A 17,484-nucleotide genomic window follows, 5' to 3' on the forward strand; every position below is an offset into this window, starting at 1 on the left:
TTTATCATAGCTTTATTTCTTTTTGTTAACATATTTTGGCTTGCTTCCACACTTCCTTTCTTAAATATTTGGTAAAATTCATCACTGAAATTGTCTGGTGTGGAATTTTATTGTGGAAAGGTTTTAAGTAAAAATCCAATTTCTTTCATAGAAGGCTGTTTAGGCTGTTTCTTCTTGAGTGAACTTTAATATGTTTTTTTTTTTAATGTGTTCATTATACATATCAAAGTTATTGGCATAAAGCTGACCACAATACTTTTTCTAAATCCTTATCATATCTGTAGGATTTGTAGTGATGCCCCTCTTTCAAGATTCCTAATATTGCTCATCTGTATGTTTGTTGTTCTTCTTTATCAGTCTGGCTAGAGATTTATCAATTTTATTGATCTTTTCAAAGGAACAGTTTTTTTGTCTTATTTATTTTCTCTATTTGTTCCTCTGTTTTCTAGTACATTGATTTCTGCTTTTATTTTTATTATTTATTTTCCTCTGCTTGCTTTGGATTTAGTTTATTCTTGTTTTATAGGTTTTATCTTAAGGTGCAAGCTTAGGTTAATAATTTGATAATTTTCTTTCCAATATAAGCTTTTAATGCCATAGATTTCCCTGTAAGCTCTGTTTTAGCTATAGCCTAGAAATTTTATATATAGATATATAAATCATATCGACCATTTATATTATAATTATGTTATAATTTTAATTGATTAAATTATAATATGTCCTCATGTCCTTCGTGATTCACTCTTCATCATAAGTTATTTAGACGGTTGTTAATTAATATTCAAATATTTGAAGTTTTTCTAGATATTTTTCTGTTATTGATTTATAGTATATATGATAAGAAAATTTACCTTGTATGAATTTCTGCATTCCATGCCCTTCTTCTCAAAACTACCCTCTGCATGAGAATATCTCTCTATATTGCCATGTAGTGATCCCCAGAAAAAAAGTGTGATAAAAGCAAGGTACCATACAACTTATAATTTTTTAAATGGAAGGATAAGCCACAAAATTAATAAATTAATAAACAAAATGGCTCACTATAGAGTGAATTGAGGGAACTACTTAGAGTTAAAGGGTAGAAATTAGATTTTTTTTTTTTTTTAGAAATTAGATTCTTCAAATATACTTTGTAGATTTTACTATGGAAGCATGATGATAAAACAAGATTGAATTAGAATATGAAGGGAAAAAGAAAACTCTTAAAATAAGAGACAACATGATCACAAAATTATACAGACTAATAAAATGGTTTTCCACAATGTTTTGTATTTGCTTATAAAAATAAACAAATACTCTACTAAACCTTCCTAAAAGAAGTAGTTTTTGCCTGAGAGTCAGATTATAAAGAGGGAAATCTAAACCCTAAATCTTAAAGAAGACATTTTATAATGAGAAGTACCTATTTGTTCATCTTTCTTCTGAGTAAACATTTTAAGTTTCTGCTTTTTGTAAAGAAAGTAAATCTAACTATCTCATTCCTCTACTAAAAATAAAATCTCAAGAACTCCCCACTGCATACTTGAACAAGTGTAATACACATACCCTTGGTAGTATCTGAGATGACTTTAAGTCATCCGTGGATAAATGTTTTCTAAATTTTTAACTGTAATGTGCTTACTGTTAAGTACATTAGAAAAAGAAAACTAGCGCAACAAAACTGAGATTTCAGGGACATTATGCTCAGCAAAATTAAGTAAAAAGTGAGCTGCTTTTAATTTCAAACATATAATATTACAGAGACAACATGGATAAGGCAAAAAGTTTGAAAAGTGTGGGGAAAAAAAGATGTTTTGGAAACAGTGGCTAACAAGGTGAAGTTCAGGTTTTTCCACGTGGCAACACAAGGTGTTTATCTCTCCAACTTCATTTCTTGCCACTTATTGCCCAGCATTTTATGCCTCAGTAACAAACACCAAATACCAGTGGTTTTCCACTCTCCAAATTGTGTCTTGCCTTCCTGTGCCTCTCCTTTTCTTCTCACCTGTCCTCTCAACTCCAAATCATCCTTTCAAACAGCTTTCAGGCAGACCGCACATCTGCACTTGTGCTCTGTGTCGATGGAGATGATGCCTTTGTATGCTTTTAACCCACAGGATTATGAGCTCCTGAGGGCAAGGATTGTTTTGTTCATATTTGTATCTCCAGTGCAAGCACAGTGATTATGAACTCAAAATTGTCTTGCATAAAACCTAGAGTCAGCATGGAATATGCTTAGTCATAAAATAGCAGAGCTTTTATTGAATCTCTCCTATGTGCAAGGCAGGGTAGCAGATAATTGGGATCAAAGAATAAAAATAAATCCCTTTAGGTAGCTTATAATGATTTCATTTAATCCTCAGAGTGCTTTTATGAGTCAGGAATGATTCTCTATCTTACAGATGAGAAACTTGAGGCTCAGAGCAGCAGCAATATAGCATCATGGTTAGAAGAATAGCTTCTGCCTTTAAAAAGCCTGTATTCAAGGGGCGCCTGGATGGCTCAGTCGGTTAAGTGTCCAATTCTTTATTTCGGCTCAGATCTTGAACTCAGGGCCCTGGGATAAAGCCCTGCATCCCATCTCCCTGCTCAGCAGAGAGTCTGCTTGTCTCCTTCTCTCTCTGCTCCTCCCCCCACTCACTCACTCTGTCTAAAGTAAATATTTTTTAAAAAGGCCTATATTCAAATCCACTTAACAGCTCTAAGTGTGTTACTCAATCTTTCTAAATCTGCGTTTCCTCCTCTGTAAAATGGAATAATAATAATATCTATCTCTTTGGGTTGTGATGAGGGTTAGATGAGTTAGTGTTGATAAGGCAACTTGAACGGTGCATGTATACATATATTAAGCCTGTGTCTATATATCATATTTTAAAAAATAGAATGTATATATATCACAATAATTATAACATAATTATTAAAACATAATAATAAAGACTGTTGTGTTGCTTCATGGCCTGCCTCAATAATAGAAGATAAATTCTATCCACAAATAATTTAAAAGCAACTCAAATCTTTATATCATCTTTTGAAAAGGCCAGAGAAGATTTCATCCATAACACACAATAGAATGTCTGTAATATGCTTCTCATCTAGCATGAGTCTGCCCAAAGCCCTACTGATCAAAGCATGCAACTACCTCCCATCTTTGCCAATGTTTCAGCCTCTCCCCACCCCAAAAGAAAACCAAACAAACCTCTCTGCTCAAACACAGCCTGCGCTGGCTTTTATTTTTCCTTTTTGCCTCTCCCATTTCCTCTGCCAAATCCATTCTTTCCCCCAAGTAACTTTCTGCCCTCTCCACTATAAATCAATTTGGCTATGAACCTGAAACAGCTCTAAAAAATAAAGTCTAGGGCAGCCCAGGTGGCTCAGTGGTTTAGCGCTGCCTTCAGTCCAGGGCCTGATCCTGCAGACCTGGGATCGAGTCCCACATCGGGCTCACAGTGTGGAGTCTGCTTCTCCCTCTGCCTGTGTCTCTGCCTCTCTTTCTCTCTCTGTATCTCTCATGAATAAATAAATAAAATCTTAAAATAAAATAAAGTCTATTTTTAAGTCTTCAGAGCTTTCTCAGTTTACACGCTGCATCAGTTTTTTGTGTAGTCTTCGCAACATGGACTGTTAGTAGAGGAATAGAATAATAACAGCTAGCATTTTGGAGGGGACATTTCTCATAGGTCAAGCACTGTTCTGAGTATTTTATGTTTATTATATCATTTAGTCTGGACCCTCCCCTCCTCTTAATTTTACTCTGTCAGGTGGGACTCAGTTACCAAGATGAAGAAGATGAGAGGAGACTGTAAGTATGTTACCTTTTCTTTCCAAGCCTCATTAAGTTAACTCCCCCAAATCACAAAGCACTGGAGATACAAAGATGAATAAGACGGAGGAGGTAGTGTTTCTCTCCTAATCAAAAGCCCACAATCGGGATCCCTGGGTGGCGCAGTGGTTTGGCGCTTGCCTTTGGCCCAGGGCGCGATCCTGGAGACCCGGGATCGAATCCCACATCAGGCTCCCGGTGCATGGAGCCTGCTTCTCCCTCTGCCTGTGTCTCTGCCTCTCTCTCTCTCTCTCTGTGACTATCATAAATAAATAAAAATTAAAAAAAAAAAAGCCCACAATCTTCGCAAACTCCATGAAGATAACACACTAGATTATTAAAAGGCAGAATTGGGGATCCCTGGGTGGCTCAGCGGTTTACTGCCTGCCTTTGGTCCAGGGCATGATGCAGGAGTCCCAAGACTGACTCCCTGGGTGGCTCCCTGCATGGAGCCTGCTTCTCCCTCTGCCTGTGTCTCTGCCTCTCTCTCTGCTGTGTGTGTCTATCATGAATAAATAAATAAAATCTTCAAAAAAAAAAAAAAAGGCAGAACTGTCTCAAATGATAGTAATAAAGCACCAATCAGTAGCTGCCAGAGACTAATGTGACTACAAAGATATAACAAAGGAAAGTTTGTGGGGTAGTACAATCAGTATCCTGATTGCGTTGGTGGTTACCTAAATTTCTCTGTGTTAAAATTCACAGAATGTATTCCTCCCCCCAAAAAAGTCCATTTCACTCTGTGATGAAGAAGAGGAAAAAGCAAAGCTGTTTTAACAATTAGAAAATTTCTCCCATCCTATGTGGATAAAACTGAAATTGGCCCAAAAATCAGAAAGTAAAAAGTCTAGGCTGTCTTTCCTCTCTAAGAGAACCATACCCAGGGTCAAGTTGTGACTAAGCAAAGGCTCATTTTTACTTTCCACCTCCCTTCCTGAGCATCTGCCTCTCTGCCGATCCTCTCTTGCAACCCTGCAAGCAGGGCACCCGTGGGCTCATCCTGCCCTCCTCCCAAGTGCACAGGATCTGCTGTGGCCAACAACTGGGCCCGCTGCCCCGAGGTTCCTGCACTGGGGAGCTCTGACCATTCTACAACGATAACCCTAATCTATTTATCAGAAGTCATTTCCTTGACAAGAGGTTCTGCTCCCAGCTGGTTGCCATAGCAGGAAGGATCTACTAAGCATCTTCCAGTGCTCACAAAATGGAGGTATTAATGACAAAGAATGATCGAATGGGATAGAAAAGTCAATCAGGAGTAGACAGACAGATTTGGGGGAGGGAAGCTTTCACAACCTCATTCCGCTCATTCCTTGCAGGCCCTGCTCATTCTGGACTCAAAATATGAACAAGCCACCACAGAAAGATAATGTTCCTTTTCTTAAAAGTCTTGAGAACAGTGGGGGAGGCCGCCTAGCGGGGAGGGGCAGAGGTCTATGAGAATGCTGTACCTTCTGCTCCATTTTGCTGTCAACATGAAAATGCTCTAAGAAGTGGAGTCTATATATATAAAAAAAAAAAGAAGAAGAAGTCTTCAGGAGCATCTGGGTGGCTCAGTTGGTTAAGAATCTACCTTCATTCCAGGGTCCTATGATCAAGCCCCTGGTTGTCTGGCTCCCTGCTCAGTGGGGAGTCTGCTTCTCCCCCTCTCTCTTTCTTTCTCTCTCTCTCTCTCTCTGCCCCTCCCCTCTGCTCATGCACACACACACACTCTCTCTCTCAAATAAATAAATTTTTAACAAAATAAGCCTTCGGAGCCTTCTCAGTATATATGCTGCATCACAATTCTTCAGCTAGTTTGGGCAAAACTGACTCTATTATTCAGTAGAGTAAAAATAAAATAGTGACATCTAGAATTTTCTGACCAGTTAACATATGACAAGCTCTGTTCTAAGTGTTTCATGTGTATTTTCTCATTTAATTCTCTAACAATCCTAAGAGTTAAGTACCATTATTGTCTCAAGTTTACAGGTAAGGAAATTGAGGCAAGAGGTCAGAGCCATGTGTTGTGGATGGATATAGGCCTCCCAGTTGCCTGGTCCTGTGGCTTACCTGGGTAGCCTTCTGCTGTGTGTTCACTTAGGGCTAGTCAGAGATGCAGAGCATGCCTGGCCTGAGATCCTGCTGTTCCTGGTGACGTGCATCAGGTTCCATACAAGATCGGTGTGTATAGGCCTGGCCATTTCAGCTCAGTGGAGGACACTGACAGTCCAGAGCTTCCTGCAGAGTTCACTGAGGCTGTCAGACCTGCATGTCATTCCTACCCCTTCCACCAAGCCCTGCTTCTGCCCTGCTTTGGTAAGTGCTGATCTTCAATAAATACCCTGTACCCCAAACTCCATCTCGGCATGGTCTTCTGGAAGACCCAACTCATACAGCACTGGCCAGGGGTCACATGGCAGCTAAGTGGTGATGCCATGAGTCACCCCAGGAGTCTGATACTCTTGAGATGCACTGCTTCCAAATATAAAAACAAACATGAAATAGTGATAGCAACCATTGAAACCCTTACTTGGAATATCAGACACTTTGTTTTTAATTATTTTTTAATATTTTTTCTCTTGGCACTTTATTTTTTTTAAGATTTTTTTTTTTTATTTGAGAGAGAGCAAGAGCACAAGTGGGGTGGGGAGGGGGAGAGGGAGAGAAAGAAGCAGACTCCCTGCTGAGCGTGGAGCCCAACATGAGACTCGATATCAGGACCCCGAGATCATGACCTGAGCAGAAGACAGACACTTAACCAACTGAGCTACCCAGGTGCCCTGTTTTTAATTTTTATAACGACTTTATTGATATATAATTCACATAACATGCAATTCACCTTTTTCAAGTATATTTACAATTCAGTGTCTGTAGTATAGTCACAAAGCTGTGCAACCATCACCACCATCTAATTCCAGAACATTTCATCACTCCAAAAAGTAACACTGTACCCGTGAGCAATCATTCCCCACTTGTCAATTTGGTCCCCCTAAACAATAATTCATGTAGTTAATCGGTTTAGGATATCTGTTTTCTATCATCAAGGTACAAACTTTCCTAATTTGATTCTCTTTTAAAGTATCAAAGCCATAAACATGTTCAAATTGTTGTTTTATAATCTCACTCCTGGGAATTTATTCTTTAAAAAAAATTAGGAATGATGGGGGGTGGGATGGGAACCAAATTGCTGCAGTATAATTTATACAACTAAAAAACTGGACACAACTTTGTCCATTGTGGGGAATGGTTAACTAAATCATGGCAGTTTAGCAAAACGGAGTATTATGCATCCATTAAGGACCAAATAGCAACAAGGAAAACGCCTGGTATCATATTAACCATATCATCAGAATACAAAATTCTATCTACAACTATGTAAAACATGTACATATGGATAAAGATCAAAAGGAAATGGAGGAAAATGAAACAGTTGCTACAACAGGATGTTGGAACGGTGAATTATTTTTATCCTTCTGAGTTCCTCTATTATGTCAAAATGTGGTCCTTACAATAAATTAGAATTGGAGGGAAATATGCATATATATCTACGCCAGTGAAACTTTTTCATTCAGAAAGGCAGGTGGCATAACATATAATTCTCATCCAGAGTAGAGACTTTGGAGTCACGTGGACTTGGATTTTAATTCCAGCCCTGATACTTCTGAAATGTGACTTGAGACCGTGACCTAAGCCCTATAAGCCTCATTTTCCACAATGACTAACAGGAGCTAATACTATCTACTACACAGGGCTATTGTGAAGACGGGGTGAGGTAGCAGCACCTGCTACCACTTAATAAATGGAAACTACAGCTATTTTTTTCCTGCATGAGTAAGTGATGAAACTGATGGTGATGGGATTGACAAGGGAACAGGGGGTGGGGGACAGAGGTTTTTGTTCATGAAAAATACTACTAACACTGCAAACTTTGAGTGGCAATATAACTTTACTCTGAATACCCAGGCAGAAGACTTTCCGTCACCCCTATCAACGGATTACTCCAATTTAGACTAAGTGAACATTGCTTCAAGGGAACATTGGGGTTGCAGGAATTATTCTTTCTCAGTTGGAGACCTCTAGAAATCTGTACCTATAAGGCACTCATCAGTATGCTGGTTGAAAACTTCATCAAAGAAATTCAAGTACTGCTGAATTTGTGTGTGACTCATTTTATTAATGAATACAAAGGCCTCCCAACTGTTCTCATTGTTGTAATTGTTGATATTATCATTATCACCAACAAAGAGCCACTGTGGCACAATAAGCAAGTTCTATCCGTCTTTGTTTGTCACAGAGGAGCTGTGTGCTTCTCCGAGGCCCATGCCTCCCTTATGCACAGGACACAAGCCCAGCCCTTCCTGCCCACTCAGGGCTCGGTTCCACTTCCTTATGCCTCCGTGTGTCCTCTCTTCTCATCTGCATCTAGACATGCTGTAGCACATCCCACCATAATAAAAAACAAAAATCCTCTCTTTATCCCATAATCCCTTCTAGATACAGCCCATTTCTCTGTTCCCCTCGACAGCAAAAGCCTTTGAAAGAGAACAGAAGAATGCTGAAAATTACTGAAGCAGAGTGATGTGAGGATTTATGTTACACATTATTTTTGCTATTTTTTTAACGAAAAATGTTTTTTGAGCTATGATTGAAACAGTAAATTGTATCTATGTCATATGTACTTTTAATAATGCACAATTTTTAGTAGGGTATAATACATATTTCAGATGTATAATTGAATAATAATATATGCAATTACCCTGATTGTCCATTGTTATTATATAAAAACAAAATTTTTTTGGTGTATTGGTCTTGTGTCCTGTAACCTAACCTCATTAGTATTAGAAAATTTTTGTAGAGTCCAAGGTATTTTCTACATAGACCAAGGGTTAAGAAACAATGACCCATGGGGCCAAATATGGCTTGATTTTTAGGTATGGTTTTTCTGGAGCACATAAATACTCATTGGTGATATTCTGTATATGGCTGCCTTTGCACTACAAAGGTAAGTTGGATTAGTTAAAATGAAGACCAGATAGGTAAGTGTATCACCTGCAAATAAACACAGTTTTGTTTCTATAACTTTTAGCACAAGGCTGAATAAAAATTGATGAAAGCAAACATCCTTGTCTTGTTCTTGATCTTAGAGGAAAAGCATTTAGTCTTTCACTATTAAGTATGATGTTAATATAGATATTTGGTTTTTTTTATGTTTTTTTAAAAGATTTTATTTATTTATTCACGAGAGACACAGAGAGAGAGAGAGAGACAGGGACAGAGACACAGGCAGAGGGAGAAGCAGGCTCCATACAGGGAGCCCAGCCAGATGCAGGACTCCGTCCAGGCATTCCAGGATCACACCCTGAGCAGAAGGCAGATGCTCAACTGCTGAGCCACCCAGGCGTCCCAATATAGATATTTTGTAAAGGCCCCTTTATGACTAGTTTGCTGAGAGTTTTTATCATGAATGAATGTGGGATTTTGTCAAATACTTTTTTCTATTTCTATTAAAATTATCATAGTTTAAAAAATCTTAATAATCTTATTCTGTATTTTTTTTTTCTAGAATATCTTTGGTGTCAGCGTCAGAGTAATAATGATGGCTGAAAAGTAATTTTACTTTTCCAGCATCCTGAAAGCATTTGTGTAAATTAGTATTATTTCCTTCTTAAATGTCTGCTACAATTCACTGATGAAGTCATCTGGACTTGAAGTTTTTTCGTAAAATTATTTTAATCACATGCTAAATTCTTTAATTCAAATAGAGCAATTAGCATATCTCTTCCTGATTGGGCTTTTGTAATTTGTTGTGTCTCTCAAAAAAACTGTGCATTTCATCTTACATGTTGGATTTACTGGCATAAAGTTGTCCATGATATTCCTTATCATTCTTATCAGTAGAAAATGTAGTGATGCCACTACCCTGTTCCTGATGTTGATTAATTTGTGTCATCTTTTTTCTTCTTGATCCTTCTAGCTAAAAATATATCGGTTGTATTGTTTCCAATGACTTCCTCTGTTGTTGTTTTTTTATTGTATTGATTTGTCCCAAAATTTTTTTTAATTCAACTTTGAATTTAACTTGCTCTTCTTTTTCTGGTTATTTAAAGTGGAAAGTGAGGTTGATAACTTAAGACCTTTCTTTCTAATACAGTCATTCAATTCAAGAAACTTCTTCCTATGTGCTATTCTAGTGTCATGCTGTGCATTTTATATGATGCCTTTTTATTTTCATTTTTAAAAATACTTTCTCATTTTCCTTGTGATTTATTCTTTGACCATTTGTTATTTAGATTATAAACATCTGAGGATTTTTCAGTGATCTTTCTGTCATTGATTTCTGCTTTAATTTTATGGTTGTCAGAGAACACACATTGTATGAATTGAATCCTTTCGAATTTATTTGGCGTTATTTTATGGGCCAGGATATTGTCCATTTTGGTATATGTTCCATGTACATTTTAGAAGAATGTATATTGTGTCATATGCAGGCAAACTATTCTGATTGTAAAGGAGGTTAATTTGATTGATAGTGTTTAAATTACTTATAAACTTAGAGCTTTTCAGGTCTTGATGAATGTCTTTATATTGATAAATCATTATAGAATGACATTTTTTCCATGGTCTCTGAAATCTACTTTATCTGATATTAATATAGCCATTCTCTTTTTTAATTTTTAAGCTATTATGTCTTCTGATTAGTATTAACATGGTAAATATTTTTTCATTATTTTATTGTTAACCTATTTGTATCTGCATTTGAAGTGTTATTCTTTCTTTCTTATGAGAGAGAGAGAGAGCGAGAGAGAGGGAGAAAGCATGAATGTGAGGTGCAGAGGGAGAGGGAGAGAGAATCTCAAGCAGACTCCACACTGAGTGCAGAGCCCAATGTGGGGCCCAATCTTATGACCCTGAGATCGCCACCTGAGCTGAAACCAAGAGTCAGTTGCTTAATCCACTGCTCCACCCAGGTGCCTGTGAAGTGTGATTCTTGTAGGTAGCATATAATTGGGTCAAAATAAGCATGCCCAAAAGCAAATTCTACTTTATCCATTCAAAATCTCTACATTAAATTTAGATCATTAACATTTAATGTGACTACTGATGTGGTTAGGGTCATATTTAACATTTTTCTATTTGTTTTCAATTTATCCCATCAGTTTTCTCTCTCCTTCTTCTACCTTCTCTTGGTTTGAGTATTTTTTATGATTTCATTTGATCTGCTTTGTTACTTTATTAGCTATAACTTTGTTTTGTTATTTTTGTGGTTGCTTTAGACAACTAACCACAGTCTGTCTTCTAGTGAAATTATACCACTGTATGTACATATAAGAATCTAAAAATGACATACCTCCATTTTTCCCCTCCTAATCTTTTTGCTATTGGTATCACATGGTTCAGTTTTACATATGTTGTAGTCCTATATTACATAGTTATTACTTTTGTTTAAACAATTACATTTTAATAAGATTTAAATACTTTTAAAAATCTTATATTTTTATCCATGTAGTTTCCATCTCTGATGCTCTTCCTTTCTTTGCTTAGATACACCTTTCCATCTATTACCATTTTCCTTCTCTTTGTAGGACTACCCTTACTATTTCTTGTAGTGTGAGTCTACTGGTTGCATCCCTTCAGCTTTTGTATATCTGAAAAAAAATCTTTATCACCCTTTCAGCTTTCAAAGTTAGTTTTGCCAGGTATAGAATTCGAAGCAGTCTTTTAAAATTTTTTAAATATTTTTTAAATGTTGCTCCACTGTCTTATCACCTGCATTATTTCTGGCAAGAAATCTACTGTCATCCTTATCTTTGTTCTACTGTAAGTAAAATGTCTTTTCTACTCCACCCCTCCACCTGTTTCTAAGATTATCTCTTTATCAGTAGTTTTGAGCTGTCTGGACATGATGTGCTTTGATATGATTTTCATCATATTTCTTGAATTGGGTTTGTTGGGTGTTTTGAAACTATGAGTTTACAGGTTTTATTAAACTTGAAAAAAATTTTGCTTATTATTTCTTCAAAATTTTTTCTGTCCAGCTTTCTCTCCCAATTATACATATATTAGGCCATTTGAAACTTCCACGGTTCACTGATACTGTTTTTTATTATTATTTCCTTTCATTAGTGTGTTTCATTATTGTTATGTCTTCAAGTTCACTAATCTTTTCTTTTATAATGTCTAATATGCTATTGATCCCAACCTGTATATTTTTCATCTGTAATACTGTGGTTTTCATCTCTATTATAAGTATTTGGGTATATTTATATCTTCCATATATCTATTTAAAATTTGAACATATACAATAGAGACAGAATAATCATGTTCAAGTATTTGCTAATTCTAATATCTGTGTCAGTTCTGGGCTGATTTTGGACCAACTGATTTATCTCCCTATTATGAGGAGCATTTTCTTGCCTGGTTGTTTTTTATTGAATACCAGACATTATATATTTTTTCTTGAAGGATGCTGGGTATTTTTGTATTCCTATAATGATTCTTAAGTTTTATTTTATGATTTTATGTTACTTAGCAATGATTAGACTTTATTGGACCTTGCTTTTAAGATAAGTTAGGCAAAAATGCACTGTCTGTGGCTTATTAAGTCTCATTACTGAGGCAAAAGCTTCTAAGTACTGTAGCAAATGCCATGTGAATCTCCCATTCCACTTTGGCCAGAGGGAAAAGACATCATTCCCAGCACTGTGTGAGTACCAGGTACTATTTCTACTAATCCTTTTAAAGGGACCATGTGCTGGTGAGTATTCAGCTAATAATCAAGCAAGACCTTCTGCAGATCTTTGAAATTCTCTCTCTGTGGCTCTCTCCTCTATAGTATTTTATTCTGTGATCTCTAGTCACCTTAGTCCCCCTAGAGTCTCAGTTCTACATCCTCAATTCAAGGGCCCCACCAGGCTCTGTCCCCTTCCTGTGCTGAGGCCCAAAACTCTCTCAAGGCAGTAAGCTGCAGCAGTCATGTGGCTCACTCATTTGTTTCTTCTCTCTCAGAGATAACTGTCTTTTGTTGCCTAAAGTCTTTCAAACCGCTATTTCATGTATTTTGTCTACTTTTAAATTGTCTCATGCAGAAAAGTAAATACAGTCCCTGTTACTCAATCTCTGCTGGAAGTGAAAGTCTCTATCCCTGCTACTTTTGTTCATGAAAATGTCCATAAATAAAACAAATTAAGAAAAAAAAAAAGGAAAGAAAAAAGAAAAACTCCTTGAAAGAGTCTTCTCTGTTTCCATTTCATTCCTTCCTGGGTTTTCTCAAAACTACTCCAATCTCTTGTCACAGGCATTGTGGAAATCATGCTCTTCATTGACCTCCAAAGCATGATTCTCTGTCCTCCTTTCACTCTCTCTCAGCTTGTAACCAGTTAATTGCTCCCTCCATCTTGAAACACGTTTATTCCCCTTTCATATTCGAGATACACACATACTCTTTTGGTTTTGCTGCTATTAGCCTCTCTTTTGTTGGCTCCTCTTCCATTTTCCCACCTTTAAAGGTTGGAGCACCCCACAATCAGTCTTTAGGACTTATCTTTGTTTATTCGCACTCCTTCATTCATTCATTTCATTCAGTCCCAGGACATTGAATTTCATCTATATATTCACTTTTATTTCAACTCTGATTTCTTTCAGACTTATAGTTTTTTTACTTGACATTTTCATAAAGATTTTTTTTTAATTTTTTTTTTTATGATAGTCAGAGAGAGAGAGAGAGGCAGAGACACAGGCAGAGGGAGAAGCAGGCTCCATGCACCGGGAGCCCGATGTGGGATTCGATCCCAGGTCTCCAGGATCGCACCCTGGACCAAAGGCAGGCACCAAACCGCTGCGCCACCCAGGGATCCCAGACATTTTCATAAAGATTTTTAATAAATATCTAAAACTTAGCATGTCCAAAAACAAATTTTTGCCCCATAATCCACTCTTTCTCAGGGGTCCCCATCTCAGTAAATGTTAATAGTGTCCACTTAATTACCTCAGTCAAAATCTTTAATCACTCTTAATTTTTCTCTTTTGTTCACACTCCATATCCAATTCATCTGCAAAACCAGGGAATCATATCTTGAAAATTCAACCACTTCTTACCAATTCTATGCCTAATACCTGGTTCCAAGCTAATATTTTCCTCACCTAGACTACTAAAGTAGCCTCTTAGCTGGTTTCTCTACAATATATTCTCTACAGTAAAGCCATTGTATTACTTTTAAAACATAAGTCATCCTACTTAGGTTTTTTTTTTTTTTTTCAGAAATTGATGAGTTGGTTCTAAAATTCATAGGGATTTAAAAAAACTTTAAATAGCCAAAAAAATCTTGAAAAGACTCACATTTCCTAATTTCAAAACCCACTACAATGCTACAGTTTTCAAGCTTGTATGGTACTGGTACAAGGATAAACATATATTTCAGTAGAATATACAGTAAGGGGATCCCTGAGTGGCGCAGTGGTTTGGCGCTTGCCTTTGGCCCAGGGCGCGATCCTGGAGACCCGGGATCGAATCCCACATGAGGCTCCCGGTGCATGGAGCCTGCTTCTCCCTCTGCCTATGTCTCTGCCTCTCTCTCTCTGTGACTATCATAAATAAATAAAAATTAAAAAAAAATAAGAATATACAGTAAGAATCCAGAAATAAACCCATGCATCCATGGTCAACTGATTTTTAACAATAGTAAGATCATTCAATGGGGGAAATAGCCTTTTAAACAAATTATTCTGGGACAACTGGCTATCTACATACATAAGAGTGCATTTGAACCCTACCTCACATCATTTACAAAAACTAACTCAAAAAAAAAAAAAAACTAACTCAAAATGGTCAAAGATCTAAGTAAAGAGCTAAAACTATAAAACTCATATTAAAAGGAAACAGATATAAATCTTCATGTCCTTGGGGTAGGCAATGTCTCCTTAGATAGGATACCTAAAGCACTAACAGTCAAAGAAAAAATAATTGGACTTAATCAAAATAAAAAACTCTTGTGTTTCAGTAGATACCATCAAGATAATAAAAGACAACCTGGATAGTACAAATGGGGGGGAAAATCTGCAGATCACATATCTGATAAAAGTCTAGTACTGAGAAAATATAAAGAGCTCTTATAACTGAACATAAAAATACACAATTCAATTTAGAAATGGAAAAAGTATTGTAGTAGACATTTCTCCAAAGAAAATATTTAGATGACTAATAAGCACATGAAAAGATGCTCAATTTCATTGATTATTAGGGAAATACAAATCAACACCACAACGGGATACCCCTAACACACACTACTAAATAGCTATCATCAAAAGACAGAAATTGGAACCCTCATATACTGCTGGTACAACTGCTGGGGAAATGGTCATGTAGTTCTTCAGAAGGATAAGTGTGGTGTTACTGCATATCCAGCAATTTCACTCCTAGCTACATATCTAGGAGAAACAAAAACACATATACACACAAAAATTTGTACACAAATGCTCATAGCAGCTCTATTCATAAGAGTCAAAAAGTGGAAACAACCCAGGTATCCATCAACAAATAAATGAACAAACAAAACAGGGTATGTCCATATAATAAAATGTTATTCAGCTATAAAAAGGAAAGAAGAATTGATGGATTCTACAACATGAACAAACCAGAAAATATGGTAAATAAGAAAGACACACAAAATACCACATGTTGTAAAATGCCATTTATCTGAAATGTTCAAAATCAGTAAATCCAGAAAGACAGAAGTACATTAGGCATTGAAAGGGACTGGGAAGAAGAAGAGGCAGTGGCTGCTAATGAGTACTCCTAAGATGTTTCTTTTGGGGATCACGAAATATTCTGGAATTACACAGCAGTGAAGGTTGCACAGTCCTCTGAATATATGAAAACCACCGAGTTGTACACTTTAAAAGAGTAAATTTTACTGTATATGAAATATAGTCTCAACTATATATATATATATAAAAGCTAGATCTTGTTGCTCACCCACATGAAACTCTCCAATGACTTTTCATCACACTTAAAATAAAATCCAAAGTCCTTACCCAGCGAGAGACCCTATGTGACCTGGCCTCTGGGCTCCTCTGCAATGTCTTCACACATATTCTTGCTATCTCTCATGTGTGCCAGCCGCTCTGCCCAAGCTGCTGCTCTTTGGCCCTATCCAGCTAAGGGACTTTGGACTTACTATGTCTTTTTTTTTTTTTCCTGTCACAGTTTATATTTTATTTTATTTTTTTTAATAAATTAATTTTTATTGGTGTTCAATTTACCAACATACAGAATAACACCCAGTGCTCATCCCGTCAAGTGTCCCCCTCAGTGCCCGTCACCCATTCCCCCCCACCCCCCGCCCTCCTCCCCTGGACTTACTATGTCTTTGCTTGAAATATTCTTCTGCAAGAAGTGAGCATGGCCCCCTTCCTCGCTTTATTCCAGAACTTACTCGCTTTCTCTGTAACACCTTCCCGGGCCATCCTAGCTAAACTAATGGTACCATCATTTCCTAGCTCTTTACCTGAGATCATCTGCCTCCCCAGCACTTATCATCACCTGTCCTTATGGAATTTGTCCACTTGCTTAGTGTCTGTATCTCACTAGAATGTAAAGTTCATGAGGGAAGGGACTTTTCTTATCCCTTCTTGTTCTTTGTTGTATCCTCATACCTATTTTCCATGTCTAGGACCTAATAGATGCACATTACTTATTAAGTGAAATAATGAAGAGAATAATGTGCATAGCGGGGTGACAAAATATTTTAAATAAAAAATGACTTTAACTGCTTCTTCTTTCTGTGAGAGCATGGAATAATTCATATTAGTTAGAATACAAGGCTCACATTCACTTAAAATAGAAAAGGAAGAAAAGACTTAAAACTATAAAACCTTTGTCAGGAGGGTGGGAGGGAAGATGGTGGAAGAGGAGGGGATCTCATTTTATCTGGTCCTTTGAATTTAGCCTGATATCTATCAAATCATTCTGAACACCTATGAATTCAACCTGAGATGTAAGAAAAGAATTGCTGGAATTCTACAAATAGAAAAGTGAGCATTTTTTGCAAGGTAGTAGATGGGAATCAGTGCACCTGAGGGGGATATATTGGAAGATAAACAGTGGGGCGGGGGAGCCTCCAAAAGCCAGCTACTAGGAAGTGATATCACCCCAGAGTGCAAAACAGGAACGGGTAAAAGGACTACAGCCAGTAAGTCCAGGAGTGGGCTCTCAGCACAGTTTGCCATTAACCAGGGCCCACGACATGATGAGATAACCACTCTCTGCACAGGGGCTGTGTAAGCAGCAGGCCCACAGGGACACACACCCCCCTTCCTCTTCCTGGAGAGGATCAGCATGGGTGCCCATCACAGGAGTCTGCAGAGTTTGGCACACACAAAAGTGAAGACTGCCTCCAAAGATGAAGAGGGGGCCTCCATCCTTCAGCTCTGGGGCTGGAGATTGGGGCACCACCATTTTTATTTTCATCCTCTAAACCATCCCAAAAAGCCTTCAGGGAACAAAAGCCACATAGTGCAACGGGAAACAGTTCACATTAAGCCCAGCCCCTAGGCAAGGGGTGGAGCATCTCCACCCAGGCAAAGACACCTGAGAATCAGCGCAGCAAGTGCCTCGCCCAGAAGACCAGCTGGAAGAACAGGGGAACAGCAAGTTTACGGACCACACAGGACTGGAAAAATCCAGCGCTAGGGAAAAATAGTATCTA

The 17,484-nt window shown here is 37.5% G+C and overlaps 1 long non-coding RNA gene across 1 annotated transcript in view; it reads right to left on the reverse strand.

The window, feature by feature from the left end:
• LOC121490006 overlaps nt 1–17,484 on the reverse strand; it is a 45,215-nt gene that overhangs the window by 17,991 nt on the left and 9,740 nt on the right. The gene's annotated exons all lie outside the window — the stretch shown is intronic.

This window comes from Vulpes lagopus, chromosome 4 (assembly GCF_018345385.1).
Source record: "Vulpes lagopus strain Blue_001 chromosome 4, ASM1834538v1, whole genome shotgun sequence".
Lineage (NCBI taxonomy): Eukaryota > Metazoa > Chordata > Mammalia > Carnivora > Canidae > Vulpes > Vulpes lagopus.